We start from the raw sequence: 17,944 nt of genomic DNA on the forward strand, positions 1-17,944 counted from the left end.
CAATTATTGTTGTTTGTATTACACACACACAAAGGTAGAAATGAAAATGCTAACCACATGAATGGACATGTTAATTAACTGCATTGGGGTGATTCTTTCACAATGATGACATATATCAAAATATCAAGTTATACACCCTACATACATACAATTTTTGTCATGTGTACATCAATAAAGCTGAAGAAAATTCAAACTCAGAGACATTTTCCAAAATAAACAACTGATTTTAAAATGGACAAAGATTTAAATAATGCATCATAAAAGATGAGATCCAAATAATCAACAAGATTATGCAAAGATAAGATGCTCAACCTTATTACTCATCAGAAAACAGCAAATTAAAATTACAATAAGTACCTCTACATACTGCTCAGATAGCTCAGATAGCTACATACTGCTCAGACAATACTAAGTGTTGATAAGAATGCAGAGTAACTGGAAATCTCATATATTGCTAGTGGGAATTTATGTTAGTACAACCATTTTGGAAAATTGTTGGGCAGTATCCCTGTACCCTTTAACAGAGCATTTATAATCCTAGCTGTATACCCAAGAGAATTGAGTGCAGTGACTACCAAAAGACATGTAAAAAAATTTCATAGCAAATTCACTTATAATACCCTAAATGAAATAATATTCTAATAATGAAATATGAAATAAAATTTGCAGTAACAACATAGATGTGAATAGATATAGTTGTATATATATTTATCTGAGTATACAGGTATAATAGGAGATGAGGTCCTTGTTTTTTAGATGTATCCCCATAATCACCTCTCATTTTGTGGCTTGTCACTCTGCAAGAATACCAAATTGAACAACTACGCACACGGAAAAACACCTTTATAAGAACCAAACATCAGACAAGCAATCACAGTACCTACTTTTACCATCATAACATGTAAAAAGTCACTTAAGAAGGTAAGAAAAAATTGTTTTCTCAGGCCACGAAACCTCACAACGCGTCGCCTACCTCCAGAGGTGTCAGGCCAGCACTGTGTGGTGAGAGAATCTATGTGCTTGGAGAAAGCAGGACAGAGACCTGTAGGACTTGCATATTGGAACACAGGGCAACCCTGTCACAGGGAAACAACAGCTGAATTCTGCTGGCACCCATGAATGGAGCATACAGACGAGCCCCAGAAAGGAATCTTTCACCCCTGCAGTGGGAACCTAAGCTCCAGCTAGCTCCATCACCAGCTCAAGAAAGTGGCCTGAGGCCAGGAAAAAATGTAAAAGATACTCAGGCCACAAGGACTGTGGTCCTTAGGCAAGTCTTTGTGCTGTTCTGAGCTTCAATCCAGTGGACCTGGGGTATGCATAGCTGAAAAACCAGCTGTGGTGGCCAAGGGAGTGTTCGCATCACCTGTAGTCCAACTCTAGGAAGTGCAGCTCAACGAGAGCTTTTCCACTTTGGAAAAGGAAAGGGAAGAGTACAGGGAACTTTGTCACACCATAAAATAAAGTACCACACAGATGCCTGAAGTCCCTGGTTGCAGGCCTTAGATCCTAGATGACATTACTACACTTAACCCTGCACCAGAAAGAAACGTGCTTCTCTGAAGGGAAAGACTCAGCCGTGGCAGGATTCACCACCTGCTGATGAAAGAGCACTTGGGCCTTGAACAAACACAAGCTGTAGCCAGGCTACATGGTCTGGTGTGACCAGAGCAGTGGTGGCTGTGGGAAGGGCTTGCATTATCACTCCCCCAACTCCTGGCACCCAAGCATGGAGAATGAGACTCTTATTTGGGGGAAAGTGAAGGAAGAGAGTGAGATGGTAATCCATGGAATTCTCCCTGCCTTACCTGGGTCCACGGAGGCGGTAACACCAGTAGGCGGTAAGAGTCATGGTGTTACTAGTCTTAGTGCACTCCCTAGTGCTGACTTGGCTGCACTGACCAAAGACTTAGATTGCAACACTCAAATCCCTCTGCCTACCAAAAACCATGGGTACCAAAGAATGGGTACAAATGCCCAGACTGCAAAGATCAGAATTAATAACTAACTCTTCAAAACCCAGATACCAATAGACATCCACAAGTATCTAGAATATCCAAGAAAACACGATCTCTCCAAATGAACTAAGTAAGACACGAGTGGCCAATCCCAGAGTGATGGAGATGAGTATCTTCGTATATCTCAAGGTCATGAAGATAGTATCCTATGATTTCTTTGGGAAGTATATTTTACCTTTTATATTTAGCGCTATGATCCATCTTAGGGTTTTTGTGTGTGTGTGTGTGTGTGTGTGTTCAGTACAATGTTAGAAAAAGATGTTGTTTTTTTCCCTACAGATATTCAATTATTTTACTTTTTTTTCCTCCACTGAATTGTCATGAAAGTTTTATCATTAAATCAACACATTGAGTGGAGAGGGAACTGAATTCTGGACTCCTGTTCTATTAGTCCACACAGCTTTAATTCATACTACACTGTTTGAATTAATACCACACTACATTAAATGAAAAATCTTAACTTTAATTATTCAAATCTGGTAGTATGAGTTTACCAACTCTGCTCTTCCCCTCCAAGATTTGAGCTTTTGATTGGGTTTCATTGACTCCATAGTTCAATCCAGTAATAAATGACATTGTAACAATTTTCAGTATGTTACTCAATTTGTAAATACCCTATATCTCTCCATACTTTAGAGTCTGAAATTTCTCTCTGCATTTTTCCTTTTTTGGTTTTCATTATGAAAAATCTTTATATCGTTTGTTAGATCTTACCTGAATGTTTGATGTTTTATGCTAGTTTTATTTCTTTTATTTCATTTTAAAGTGTTTATAATTGATAATTAGAAATACAATTTTTAACTATTCTACAGATAGACAAGTTTTTCAGATTCAGTTAATTCTTGTACTTTGCTTGCAGATTCCTCAGGGTACACAATTATGTCCTTTGTGATTAATAACACTTTCAATTATTCTTTCCTTTTCCAATATTAATACTTCTAACTTTTTTTTTCTTTTTATTTAATGTTGAGGATTCATTGAGGGTACAAGAAACCAGTTTACACTGATTGCATTTGTTAGGTAAAGTCCCTCTCACAATCATCTCTTGACCCCAAAAGGTGTGACACACACCAAGACCCCAGCTGCCTCCCTCTTCCCTCTCTCTGCTTTTCCTTTCCCCCACCTCTAACTTATTTTTTGTGCTTTCTGGAAGTGTGAAGAAAAAAGGTCAAATTGAAGTGGTGTTTCTGTTTCTGACCCCAGGAAGAAAGTGTTCAATGTTTTACCATTAAGAATGAATTAGCTTCCTGCAATCCCATTACTGGGCATCTACCCAGAAGGAAAAAAATCCTTTTATCGTAAGGACACTTGTACTAGACTGTTTATTGCAGCTCAATTTACAATCGCCAAAATGTGGAAACAGCCTAAATGCCCACCAACCCAGGAATGGATTAACAAGCTGTGGTATATGTATACCATGGAATACTATTCAGCCATTAAAAAAAATGGAGACTTTACATCCTTCGTATTAACCTGGATGGAAGTGGAAGACATTATTCTTAGTAAAGCATCACAAGAATGGAGAAGCATGAATCCTATGTACTCAATTTTGATATGAGGACAATTAATGACAATTAAGGTTATGGGGGGGGAGCAGAAAGAGGGAAGGAGGGAGGGGGTGGGGCCTTGGTGTGTGTCACACTTTATGGGGGCAAGACATGATTGCAAGAGGGACTTTACCTAACAATTGCAATCAGTGTAACCTGGCTTATTGTACCCTCAATGAATCCCCAACAATAAAAAAAAAAAAAAGAAAGAAAAGAATGAATTAGCTGAAGGATTTTTGAGGATACTCTTTATCAGATTAAGAAAGTTTCTTTTTATTTTCTAATTTGCTGAGCATTTTTGTCATGAATGATTACTTAATTTTATCAAGTGTCTTTTCTACCTCCATTGAGATAATTAGATTTCCTCCTTTATTTTGGTAATGTGGTAAATTGATTGATTTTCTAAAACACACTAATTCCCAGAAAAAAACCCACATTGGTCACCAAATTCCGTTTCTATTAGTTATTCTTGTGTTACAACCACCCCCACTGTCTCTGGCCTGCAGACATGGACACTATGAAAGTTTTCAAGGATAATCGTAAATTCTTTATTGATGCGTTGATTGCGGGGTGCTTTGCTCAGGCTCTCCTAGGCTGAGGGTTAAAGGGGAGTGTAGAATATGCACATAAGTTCTTATAATATTTCCATTTCTCCTTGGTCTCCTTTGGTCACAGAATACAAGAGGAGTTCTAATACTTTGAACTCATTTACACGGACCACCATTGAATCCAGGTTTCAATGAGCAGGTCGAACTGACTATTGTTGCTTATCCAGAGCACTTAACCTTACATAATAAATCCCAGATTCTGGGCGAGTACACCCATGTAAATAAATTTGTACTGATGCCCATATGTTTTATCCCTCTTCATTTTACAACTTTTATAACCTTCTCTTCTTTAGCCTTGTGACTCTCAGGAGATTGGCTACAAGCTCTAGCCCTGCCTGGCTACAGCTATGAGGGATTAAGTCAGGGACGTTTACAATGTGCCTTTCATGGGGAACTTCTTTCTTTTGGGTGAAAAAATCAACCCCAACTTATCTGACCTGTAACCAGTATGACGCTCACAGGAAACTTATTTATATTCCCAGAGGCACTTGTGGTTCTGCCTTGTGTTAAGTTTATTCTTGTAATGGAAACCACTCTCCCCAAATATGCAAGAATAACTTTTACACTTTTTCAATCCAACACCTGTTGATTGACTTTGCAGAAATAAAGTTTGAAAATAAAAAAAAGAAAAAAGAAAAGAACAGATAACTTACACTCTCTAGGAGAGCCTTATCCAGGATAAAAGTTAGGGCAGGGCTCTCCCTGGTCCTGTCCAGGCGAGTCGTTCCCAGAGGTCTGGGGCCTGGGCTCCACCAAGTCCTCCCGCACTGGCAGCCGGGCCACCTCCGCCAGCCTCAGCCGGGGAGCAACCGCCCGGTGGGCTCCGACGCCGGCGAGGAGCGCTGTCCCGAACCAGGTAGGGAAGCGGCTGGCGCGGGGCGGGGAGGCCGCCGTGAGGAGGCAGAGCCGCCCCGCAGTCCCCTGCGCTCCTCCTGGCTCGCCGCCGCACGACCCGCCGGCGGCCTTTCCTCTCCGCAGGGAGGGCTTCTGCTCCTCATAGCTGCGCTACCAGAGGAAACGGAAGAAGCGCAGGCCGTTGAGGGGAACTGGGATGAGGCGGAGAAATGTGTCCAGATTGCACCGCAGGCCGCGAACGTTGGCACCGCAAGAAAGCCCCGCGCTTCCTGCGGAAGCAGAGAAGCTCCGCCCACTGCCCTCAGGCCCCGCACTATTGGAAATAATTATGAAAAATGGAAGCACAGCTGGAAATAGCGCTCCTAGCTGAAAACCATCAGGAGGTGATGATCAAAGGAAGCCTAATTGAACGAAGGACAGCACATCTGGTAGTGGTGAAGGTGGAAAAGGCTACACCAAAGACCAAATAGATGGAGTTCTCAACATAAACAAATGTAAAAATTACTATGAAGTACTTGGAGTTACGAAAGATGCTGTTGATGAAGATTTGAAGAAAAGCTTATAGAAAGCTTGCTTTGAAGTTTCATCCAGACAAAAACCATCAACAGATGCTTTTAAAAAGATTGGAAAAGCTTATGCTGTTTTAAGTAATCTAGAACAACGAAAACAATAGGACCTCACAGGCAATGAAGAACAAGCTTAGTATCACCAAAACAATGGGAGATTTAATTTCCATAGAGGTTGTCAAGCTGATAGAACTCCAGAAGACTTGTTTAATATATTTTTTGCTGGTGGATTTCCCTCAGGTAGTGTACATTCATTTTCAAATGGACAGGCTGGTTGCAGCCATTAACAGCAACATCAACATCAACATCAACATAGTGGCCATGAAAGAGAGGAAGAAAGAAGAGATGGAGGTTTTTCTATGTTTACCCAGCTGATGCCCATTATTGTATTGATCCTTGTGTCATTATTAACCCAATTGATGGTCTCTAATCCTCATTATTCCTTATATCCCAGATCTGGATCAGGGCAAACCATTAAAATGTAGACAGAAAATTGGAGTGTTGTTTATTATGTCAACAAGGACTTTAAAAATAAATATAAAGGAATGTTATTAGAGAAGGTACACCATGGGATATTATGCAGCCTTAAAAAAAGATGGAGACCTCACCTCTTTCATGTTTACATGGATGGAGCTGGAACACATTCTTCTTACCAAAGTATCTCAAGAATGGAAGTAAAAGTATCCAATTGCTCAAGTATCCATGTACTCATCCGTAATGAAACTAATTTATGACTTTCCTATGAAAGCTATAATCCACTTATAGCCTAAGAATATGGGGAAAGGGGAAAAGAGAAAGGGAGGGGAGGGAAGGGTGGAGAATGGGTGGAGGGAGGGTAATTGGTGGGACCACACCTATGGTGCATCTTATAAGGTGCATGTGAAACTTACCAAATGTAGAATATAAATGTCTTAACACAATAATTAAGAAAATGCCAGGAAGGCTATGTTAACCAGTGTGATGAAAATATTTAAATTGTATATAAAACCAGCGCATGGTACCCCATGATTTCATTAATGTATCCAGCTATGATTTAATAATAATAAACAAAACTATTGATACATTCCCTTTAAGTTAGAGGAATAGATAGCAATGGAGACATGGCATAGAAGTAAAGAACATGGCAAATAAATTTAAAAGAACAAAAATAAAATTGTTAAGATAAAAGGTAGAAAAGAGTGTAGTAGATTATGTGACAAATATTTGAAATAATTGATGGAAAGAAACACAACAAAAAACAAGATATGCAGTATGCAGCAAAAGTGTACCATGATGATCTTCTCCGAGGGAAGGCGGACACCTTGAGCACCTTACAACTGTAAGGAATTAGAGCAGCTGACCAGTCTTTATAAAGGACAATGAACTAGAATTTTTATGTATACCTTTTTTGTTTTTTCTGTAAGTTTAGTATCATCATGAGAGATGAAGAAAAAGATTTGATATGAAAAACTAATCTGAGCTGTTAGTTCCCAAATCTTGGACGGTTTATGACCCACTGGCTCCTTTAAATAGTAAGAATGGAAAACTAAAATTAATATTTTCGTTATGCTTCTGCAATTATTTTCATTTTCCAAGCTTATATGATTCCTAACTAAAAATGTCTGGAGAGAAGATTGTCACACTTGTAGCAATTTCCAGTTTTAGTGATTCTCCATGATTCCTTTGTTATGTAAATATTTATGGAATGATCATTTTGTGTACATAAAGATTATTGCCTTTTTATTTAAATTCTTTAATGTTTAGCTCCATAAGACACTTCAGTTTAAATTGATGGAATAAATGTTACATGACACAATTACATTTTTCTTGTCAAAGTGTCAAATACATGGAATTTAAACCAGAAAACTTTTTCAGAAATAAAAAAAAACTGTTTAACTTTATATAAAATCTTATAGCATTATCAGCTTAGAGGGAATTGATATTTTTATTATTGCCATTATATTCCAACATATATATTGAGATAACTGAACTGGTGTAGAGTATCAGTTTACTATTTACTTTTATGAATTGCTATACATATACATGCGTAGAAAAGAAAAGCTATACTGGTAGATTTTAAGAGAAAAATGAGGAAACGGCTATACATGTTAAATTAAAAGAGTCTTCAACAGTAAAGTACAGTTATGCCATTTGCAACTTCAGTAATTAAAAGGCTCCCAAATGTTCATGTATATTTCTTTGAAGGCTGCTAAAATGTATTCTTTAGAGAGGACCACCTATTTTTCTCCCCACGGAAATTGCCGTTTGTTAGTCATCATTTAAGCAGGATCCAAAAGTAAATGGATTTTTTTTTACAAGTAAGTAATAAGAATTATTACTAAAATACAGCTTTGTGCCTTTAACCCTATGCCAACTTTTAAACATATAAATAGATTACAGTACACTTACTGGATCAGAGCATGATCTGTTTGGCCACATGCAACAGTAAACAGAAATACAGCAGCAGGTAGAATAGTGATTTAAAGCAAGTCATCCTTAAAAATTCTGAGTTAAAAATCTATTCATCATCGAATAATTTTATTAATCCTATAGGAACTAGAAAGAACGACCTAGAAATTGAAGTTTTTGGTGCCTATGTATCAGATATAAAAGTTTTGATTTCTTGTCTTCTGTGTTTAACAATTGTAATATTTCTTTTTTTTTTTTTTGTGGTTTTTGGCCAGGGCTGGGTTTGAACCCACCACCTCTGGCATATGGGACCGGCGCCCTACTCCTTGAGCCACAGGTGCCGCCAACAATTGTAATATTTCAATGATTTTACTTCATACTCAGTTAATGGAACATGAACATATCTTTGGTGGATTTTTGGTAGCAAGAAAATGCTAGGTAGTGGCTTTTTCCTTCTGTTTAAAGAGTTTTCTCTGAATTTAGTTAATTTATGCCATCTGTTGAATAAAACTGCTGAAATGATCTCTTAAAAATGTTCTCTTGGAACCCCCTTTCCAAGTAAATCAGTAGAAATTCCTGATTGAATTAGGAGGTTAAACTATGCAACATACTATATTAGGAAAACTGGACACCTTAACCAACTTGTTTATGGAAATCTGACCTTTAAGAAAAAAATAGCAGTGCTTAAAAGAAAATCCCATTTTAAATATTTTCTTGAATTCATAGAGTCAAGTTTTAAAAAAAAAAAATGGCATGGCATTCTAATAAATTTTGAAAGTTCATATATATCAGAAACTTCATAAAAATTTAAATGAAAATTTCAATGATTTTTCCAGTTTTAATGGAAAATTTACAGTATTATGGTTGATAATTATGCCAATGTACCTTTCTCTTGCCTATGTTCTTTTTTCCTCAATTCCACCTTTAAGGGGATCAGTGAAGTTAGTTACCAAGTAAAGTAATACAAAGTGTGTATCATAAAGTCATACATGACTTTTGCACAGTGTTATATGTCATTTGCAGTGCTGAATTCCGTTACATTTTATAAAATGCTAGGGTAATCATGATTAATAAATAAAATTTTCAAACAACTGTGGAAAGCAACTGGTTGAGTGCCTGACCACACAAGGCACAAAAATGTTAAGTGAAGATTGTGTCCTTAATGTCACCTGTACCTGTGTAAAGGACTAACAAATGCCTAAGAACTTTGGGTTAACTTTACCAAGTAAGAAGACTAGATATCTTGAGATGTAAAATGTTCATGTTTACTACTCTTTTTTAATAAAAATCTCAGTATTTTCCATGTTATTTTTAGCTACATGAGTGTAGCAATTTCATTGCATCATTTTAATCAGCACCTATAAATCCTCCGTCTTTTGAGTTTTGTTTTACTAGTTTCTCTAACTGGTATTTTGAGTTCTGTTTTACTAGTTAGACAAACTAGTAAAACAGAGTTATATTTATTAATGCTTTACATTTTTATCTCTTTTTTATAAACACACACATATATGTATATAAACATTTTTGTCCTTCTGAGGGTTTGTGGGGAAAAGAAATAGTACCTTTTCTCCTTTTGTTCCTTAGTTCCTGAATAGATTAGTGCTAGTCACTTAGTCATTTCTAAGTTTCAGTTTCAGAATTTATTTTGATCAAATAAGAAAAATGAATTCTCAGCAATGAAAAACGTCCATTTAGTATCAATTGAGGAAGTGAAAATAATATATGTGTTGGAAACAGATTACACTTGAATGCTTAAGTACATATTTGTTTCATAATCACTACATGCTTTTTTATGATTTACAAAGATTTGGTGAAGAAAAGTGATGTCCTTAAGGCATATATATGCCATTGCAATCAACTACTCTGCTTTTCTGTTAGCTCAGTTGTTCACAGGAGCAGGAATGTGGAATGCCAGCCTTTCACTTTAATCACACTTTTATGCTTAATTTTCTTTCTATTAAATCTTCATTTATACTAGTATGCAAAATAGTTACTAAATGATTAATCTTGTAATTTCCACTTGTAATTTAAAAAAATACAGACACGTGACATGCTAATGTTATTTAATGTATTCCAACATATTTCATTAAAAAAATAAATCTCTCACCTGTGTTAAGGCAGTGAAATATTTCTTGATGTTAGGATCAAATGAACCATCTTTCTAGTTAAACAAGTTTTATGTCAGAGGACCAAGTGGTTAAAAGAAGAAAACTTGTGCATTTACTTAGCTTCCCCATTCCCATTCGAGGGTTCAGTATACCCATATCATTATCCATCTTCATACTGAGCGAAGTAAACTGAAAGGAAGTTCATAATTTTTTTCCTTATCTAAACAGAAAAACTAATGAAATGGAATTGTCAGTCTGAGTTTTAATCTTCACTACAAAGCTGAAAACCTTCTCTATTGGCCATGTTGGATTACTTGAAAAAAATTCATAAAATACTTTATAAGCCAGTGGAAAAAACAGTAGTCTGGCAGTAACTTCTAAAATGTTTTTAAATTCTTTTCAATTATAAAGAAAAAATAGATAGAATGAGGCTTTTCAAGGAATTCTTGCACATTTCTCTAATAATCTGGCAGTCGCAGTCTTAGAATTCAGGCTTCCTTTTTTGTTTCATTAGTATTAAATACTTTCATATGAATCAAACTTTTCCCCCCAAAATATTAATTAAAACATACTTTTTATATTAAGAATTATATGCCACAATTTTGTAAACTCCCTATGTGTAACTCTTTCCTGTTGATATGTGATTCCTCTTCATTTAATTTGATTATCTGCTGGTGTTGGGGCCAATAGATTTGTGAATATCCTGAGGATAAATCCATAATATAGGTGTATATATATAATTTTTTTCAGGCTAATACCTCAACTGTGTGATTGTTTACTATACACCACACTGTGTTTGCACAGATCAGGGCTTCCATTAACAATGGGTATTTTTATTTCTAACTTTGAAAATCAGTTCACTGAATTTCATTGGTGTGAATTTTTTCTGTTCATCTTTTTCATGACTGAATGTAGATTCCTATTGAAAGCCTATATTTCAACTATATATTAATTTTATCTTTCAATATCTAGAAATCTGGAAATATACATGGGTTAAGAAGTAGTTCTTAAAATGCCTTAGTTTAATAAGTTATTAAAAATTGTGATGACTGGTTGCCAAGACTAGTCTAGTAACTGCATAGCGGATGACAACTGGCATGAATGTAATTCTCCTTCATTAAATGAGAATTACATGGCACCAGGTTCTGCGCATTCCAGTCTGATATTCTACTTTGCCATTTAAGTACACCACTAAAATTATAGAGCTTTTTCATGACATTGGAGGGTTTTGGTCATTAGTTTCAAAATGGATTGCTTTTGAATTATAGGACTATACTAATGAGGAGAAGCACACATAAATGATGTTTTTATTATGTTAATGCCGAATGCCTGGTCAGTGACTTAGAGGTTAAGCCTGCTTTTTGAAATGTTTTGAGATGGAGAGGGCTAAAAGCTCTGATGGCAAATAGCATGTTTTTTTTTATTTCTGACCAGTTTTTATAGCCAGTCTTGCACGTCCTGCACGTACACACTATTAATCTCAAATTACACAGTGACCTTAAGGTTACAATGCTAAACTAAATTAACTTTCCCTTAGTGCGCATGTCTACTGATAAAACTGTTATTGCTACACATTCTTCTAAAACTTCTATAATACCATATATAGTAGTAAAGAAAAACATGCTGTTAGCCAAATGCCCACAAACCGATAAGTACCAGCTGCAGGGGAGTGGGCTGCTTGTTTACCGGTCCTCTGAAGTTCGTACCATCTGGAGGTAGAGAACTTATCTTACAAAATGCACAGTGTGGAGATTCCAAAAGACTTACAGTAATGTGTCTGCAGGTGCCAGTCCCCGTAGCCAGTTTCTGAGTACTGGACTTTTACCTCCAAAGTACCCAGGCTTTATCGACCTATTTAGGGTTCAGCCTCATTTCAGCCTGACTATGCTAAGTAAGAATTTTGTCTCTGCACCATCTCAGAAAGGTGGGCACAGAGGCATATAGGCTTTTTGCCTATATGTTTTTAAATTTATTTGTACTAAGAAATGCTTCTTACCTACTTTGTTTTCTTTTAGTTTGGTTTTTAGATTGCTGCATAGGATTTTCCACTTAGTTTCCTTTGTATTTTGAATAGCTGCAGTTAGTTTTCAATATGTAGTAAAATTTTAATGGAAGCCTTGTATAAATTAAATGAAGTAAAACTGTCAAAGAATAGTTTACTTGTCTATACTGAATTCAGGTTTATAAAGTAGGTTTAAAAATGAAATGTCTAATTCGTAAAATGTTTAATGTTATATCAGACAGATAAATTTTCTGTGTGAGAATTCTGTCAAAGAGAACACTTTTCATTTTTAATGAATGTTCTGCTGAATGAATTATGTTGCATTTTTGTCTTTCAGTCTCTGTAGTTTATCTCAATATATTAATAAAGAGGTCTGTTCTCACTGTAAAAAAAAAAAGTTAGGGCAGTGATACCAGCCAAGTGAGACAGAGAGTGGGCGATACAAACAATATGGAAAACATGAAATGACTGAAGTTTATGACTTGTAGGCCCATGAAGGAAGACAAGAACCAGTTAGGGACAATAGGAAGGTCACAGGGACAGTATGCACAGCCAGGAGGTGAGCAGGAGAGAGATGGGCTTAGGCCTTTACTGGTGTCCAGGACATTACTTAAGTAGGTTTCCCATGGGGAGCTCTAACAGATGGGCTTAGAGCAAGAGGTGCACATCCCAGCAGGTCACAGCATGACTAAGAGATTGTCACTGTGCACATCTGCACATGTTATATGGGATGGCAGGGTCACAGGAGTGAGTCAGGTTGATGGAGTCAACATGTCCCACAGGGAGGTAATCACCGGCAGAGGATTGTATAGAACAGATATCTGGACCAACCATACTGAAGAACTGGGAGGAGCTTGAGAACAAAAACCGTGTCAAGGGCAACTGTGTCCTGCTTCCGGTATGAGAAGTTTGGGCCTATATTCACAATGGATGCTGAGGAACATCAAATAAAAAAATCTCCTATACATTGTCAGAATTCACTGCTAAACATGGTTTTCTACTCCTGCTGATGTAAATTGAAAACACCCTGCAGTTCCTTCAGTATATAGGCTCTCTTCTCCAGAAGCAGGTACCACCTCATCTGTGCAATGCTGAGAACTAACTCAAGGGCCTAAACAGGCAATGAGGGGATGTAGGGGTGGGATGTGAGGATATTCACCTCAGCTTGTGAGCACTGAGGTGCTGTCACTGGAAGACTTTTCTTCTAACACTGAACGTGAGATTCCCTAACAGAGCAAAGGAACTTCCAGGAAGATGGGGGCCCGGGAGACAGGTGTTCAAATGTTATTGGTATTGAGTGTGAGTGCTCTAACATTCCACTCCTTTCTGCAGTGGCCTACATCTTCCCCATCTCAGCTTGATGTAGGGATGAGCCCTGGAGGATCCAGCACCAAAGTGGGGTTACGATTCTAAATCCTCACCATCAGTCCCATGACTTGGTTTTCATCCTTAGCTGCTCTACAAAGAAAAGATTGACCCTTTCTAACGACCCTGGAGGTTTTCTTATGTTCCACTTATGTGCTTGTTGGCTTCAATATCTCCTTCCCCTATGCTGATTTCCAGGGTCTGCAGAAGAAACCAGTTCATACTACAACCTTTATACCCCTATCATCTTGACAAATCCTAATTGCCACAGACCCTGGATGTCCCATCGCTGTGCCATGACCCTCACTTTATCCTCAACCACCACTGGTGATCTTCTGAATATCACTGCATTTCATGGATCACTGTTGAGCCATTCTCTGGGGGAAGGAGAGGATTCCTGACATATTAAATGTTAAACTAACCCAATTCCATAATTCCATCTTTGAGAGTTTGATTCCTGCATCCACTCCAGATACAATTTATCACAAGAATCCTCACAGGAAACAGAACCATCAAAGGTTAATATAAGTGAAGTTTAATAAGGACACTATTTACAAAGGCATGGGGGAGGAGGAGGGAAACCACCAGGGATAGTGCAAAATCCTGAGGCTTGTAACAGGAAGGCCTCTGCACCCCAGGCCTGACAGAACAAGAGGAGGGGGCCATTTTATTTCCAATACCCCTTTTGCTAGAGAGGGCTCAGTCTTTAAAGCTAAGCAACAGATCATCTACAAGCCCACATAAGACAACAACTCAATTCAATTCAGGTTGGGGGGAGGCAGAGAGAGAGAGAGAGAGAGTGAGAAGCCCACTGCCTGGTACAAATTGTAACTCTTAAAGATGCAGCAGCCGCAATTTAGTAGTTCATCAATAGACTTTTCTACCTCCCTCCCTTTCCTTCCTCTAATGTCTACTGCAGCTCTCTACTGACTGACCCTACCAGAAGATTCCCATCGCTCCAGGCACAGTGGAAAGCAAAGAAAAAGTGATCTGGACAAGGAAAAGGAAGCTGTCCAGCTCACCCCCAGTCAGTGCTGTCTGCTGCGATCATTTGTTTAGGTTTTCTTTTTTTATTTCCAGTTTTAATGTGAGTGAAAAAACAACTAGTATACAGTATTTGCATTTTTCAGGTGGAGTCCTCTCTTGCAGTTGTGTCCTACACACAAAAAGTGTGCCACATACCCTGACATAGTGTCCATTAAGTGTCAGCACACTAATCCTCTCGCCTCCTCTCCTCTCCCTCGCTCTGACTCCCCCCAACCTGAATTGAATTGAGTTGTTGTCTTATGTGGGCTTGTAGATGATCTGTTGCTTAGCTTTAAAGACTGGGCTCTCTCTAGCAAAAGGGGTATTGGAAATAAAAACAAAGGATAGCTGTTTTTTGCAGCTGCAGAGGGCAGACAGAATCAGAAAATGCAATTCAGTTTTGAGGTCTGGTTTCTGTGATTTGCTGTAAAAATTTTTAAGCTGAGAAAATGCACAAAATATTCTATTGTACTCTTTTGTCAAGTATGATGACTTGGGTAGAAATATTAAACTCTAAGCATCTAAGCAAGGACAAATATAAAAATGTCCTTGAAAACAATTTTTTTCAAGAAACTTACATTTCAACAATTATTTTTATATTTTATGGATTGTAACCTTTAGGAGCCTTTGGGCATGTTACACTGCTGGTCTCACATATTAATTCATGAATTACCTAAATTATGGTTTCAAATTTCCACCCCCTTTCATAGTTTTAACAGCCTACAAATTTAATACTTTTCCCCTTTTTACTTTGAGGTAGATATCCAACCTCAATAGACTTCTTATTAAAACTAAAATTTTAAGAATCTGTGTCTCTATAATATCATCAACAAGTGTGTGATCTGATGCAGTGACTTCTACTTCCTATAATTTCTACTAGCAGATATTTAGTTCATAGTAGAATTTCTATTTATAAAGCAGAAAAGAAAGCCATACTCAAGTTCCCTTTATGTAATATAAGAATTAGAATGTGTTCTTCTTTGGTTTACTTTTGGGCTTCAAATTCATGGTCTGTGTTGAATTATTCAAAAATATAGGATATAGATTATACACAATACACAAACTGCTGCCAAGACAATTATATTTTAAAAACTACTTTCAGTAATTTTATTTAATTTTGTAAATGCATGTACAGAAGAGTTAATGTACCTGGATATAGAATAGTGAGTTGTGAGAGTTCCCACTTAAAACTCTGATAATTTTATGGTATTGGTGTTTTGTCAGGAGAAATATCAAGCCTGTTTGGTTTTCTAGTTTTTTCTAAATAATCTATTATTCTCTGGCATTGTAGAAAATGTAATATGTAGAGAATGTAGTAGTGCACCAGCCCCATATACATAGGGTAGAGTGTTCAAACCCAGCACCAGCACATTTTTATTCTGAAAATAAATAGTCCTAGCCCTAAAATACCAAAATATCAATAGGATACATGCAGGGGGTTTTCATTAAGATTCTCTAGAGCACTAGTTCTCAACCTTCCAAATGCAGCAGCCCTTTAATATGTTTCATCATGTTTTGGTGACCCCAACCATAAAATTATTTTCATTGCTACCTCATAGCATAACAGTAATTTGGCTACGTTATGAATCATAATATAAATATCTGATATGCAGGAAACCCCCAAAGGGGTTGCAACCCACAGGTTGAGAACCGCTGTTCTACAATGTGGTGAGGCTTTCAATCTGTGATGAGATTTTTGGATTCACTGTAATATTTGATTCACCTTATTTAAACTTTCATGTTTTCTTTTTTTCAACTTGTTCTTTACTTTCTGTGCAAGTACTATCTTTCTTAAGTTAGAGTTCCGTGTACTCTTTATACCCAACTTTCTTTCTTGTTTTACACTGGTTGTCATTTTCATTTTCCTTTCAGAAAGACTATTAATTCTGTACTGTGTAGTACTAACGTATTTGTCTGAATTGCCAATTCTGTCTAAACTGCTGATTTAGATCCGTTTTTCTGCCACTTAATTTTTGCTTTTTCCAGATAAATTTTATTTTCATCTAAATTTCTTCTTTACACTGTCTCCTGTTCTCAATGTTTAAGAACATGAAAGAGTGGCGGTGCCTGTGGCTCAGTGAGTAGTGCACCAGCCCCATATACAGAGGGTAGAGTGTTCAAACCCAGCACCAGCAAAACTGCAACAAAAATAGCTGGCCATTGTAGTGGGCACCTGCAGTCCCAGCTACTTAGGAGGCAGAGGCAAGGAATTGCCTAAGTCCGAGAGCTGGAGGTTGCTGTGATCTGTGACACCACAGGACTCAAAGAAGGAAGACAAAGTCAGACTCAGTCTGTAAAACAAACAAACAAACAAACAAAACATGATAGAGATAATTACAAAACAGTTTTCTATTCTCTTTCTTAAAGTGCTTTGAAGTTAAAATTTCCTCCTAAGGACATGTGATATTGTTCCTATTCTTTTATTCGCCAAATACATTTCATAAATTATTCCTATTTCCGAAAACTTATTCAATGAGCTTGGAATTAACTAAGTCTGGAGTTTTCCAACAGACAATTAAATCTAGCCTCTCTGACCTAAATGAAAACTCCACATGTTCTCTGTTTAGGGGGAGACAGGTGGTCAAGATTCCTTTCATAAGCTAATGAAAGCTGTAATCATTGTCCACAGAAAATATTTGCAAATAGTTGAAGAATAAAGAATCACTTTTTACTGACTTATTCCATGCCATTTCACAATTCCTTCTCTCTAATGGGTGTCTAGTAAATAGAACACAGATGTAATAACAGATTTTGAGTTGGCACTAATGGCAGAGTCTGATAGAAGATTTGGGTGAGTTGTCCAACAATTATACTAGTATGTTTGTTAGTATAGCAACAGTTAAGATTCAATAAATGCTAACTATGGGCCAGGCTTTATATTAGGACTTTCAGATATTAATTCAACTTGGTTTTCATAACTGTTTGAGGATGCCATTATTATTGTCATTCCCATTTAAAAAATAAGTAAATTAAAAACTCTCTGAGGCCAGTTATAGACAGTAAGTGGCAGATCCAGGATTCAAGCACAGCCAGAGCTCACAGTCTTCATTATAATCCTCTACAGGAGGTAGTGATCTCTTTATCACAAGATGTGGTCAACCATGTAGACTCATGACCACTAATCAGAGCTGTTGTAAAAGTGACACATACATGAAGTGGACTAGAGAATGTCTACACCCTTTTCATTTCAAGGAATCTAAAACTCTAGGAGACCTACATAAGAGGTCTAGGAGAGGTCTAGGTCTAGGAGACCTCTTATGTAGATCATACTACATAAAAGTATAAACACCACCTTAACCTTCAAGTCAAAACCTAGAGGAATGAATGAAATGTAACTCTCTTTCTTTGCCATACATAACACCTGAAACACCTTCAGTGGGGTTTAAAGAATGATCAAGAGCTGAAGTGTGCCATAGTTCTTGCCAGTCCCAGGTGGATATTCTCAAGTTGATGAGAATGGG

At 37.2% G+C, this 17,944-nt stretch overlaps 1 pseudogene; it reads left to right on the top strand.

Moving 5' to 3' along the window:
- The first annotated feature begins 4,830 nt into the window (after positions 1-4,830).
- On the top strand, positions 4,831-6,956 carry LOC128563327 (dnaJ homolog subfamily B member 14-like; annotated as a pseudogene).
- Positions 6,957-17,944: the final 10,988 nt, after the last annotated feature.

The sequence above is a fragment of the Nycticebus coucang genome, chromosome 13 (assembly GCF_027406575.1).
Source record: "Nycticebus coucang isolate mNycCou1 chromosome 13, mNycCou1.pri, whole genome shotgun sequence".
Classification (NCBI taxonomy): domain Eukaryota; kingdom Metazoa; phylum Chordata; class Mammalia; order Primates; family Lorisidae; genus Nycticebus; species Nycticebus coucang.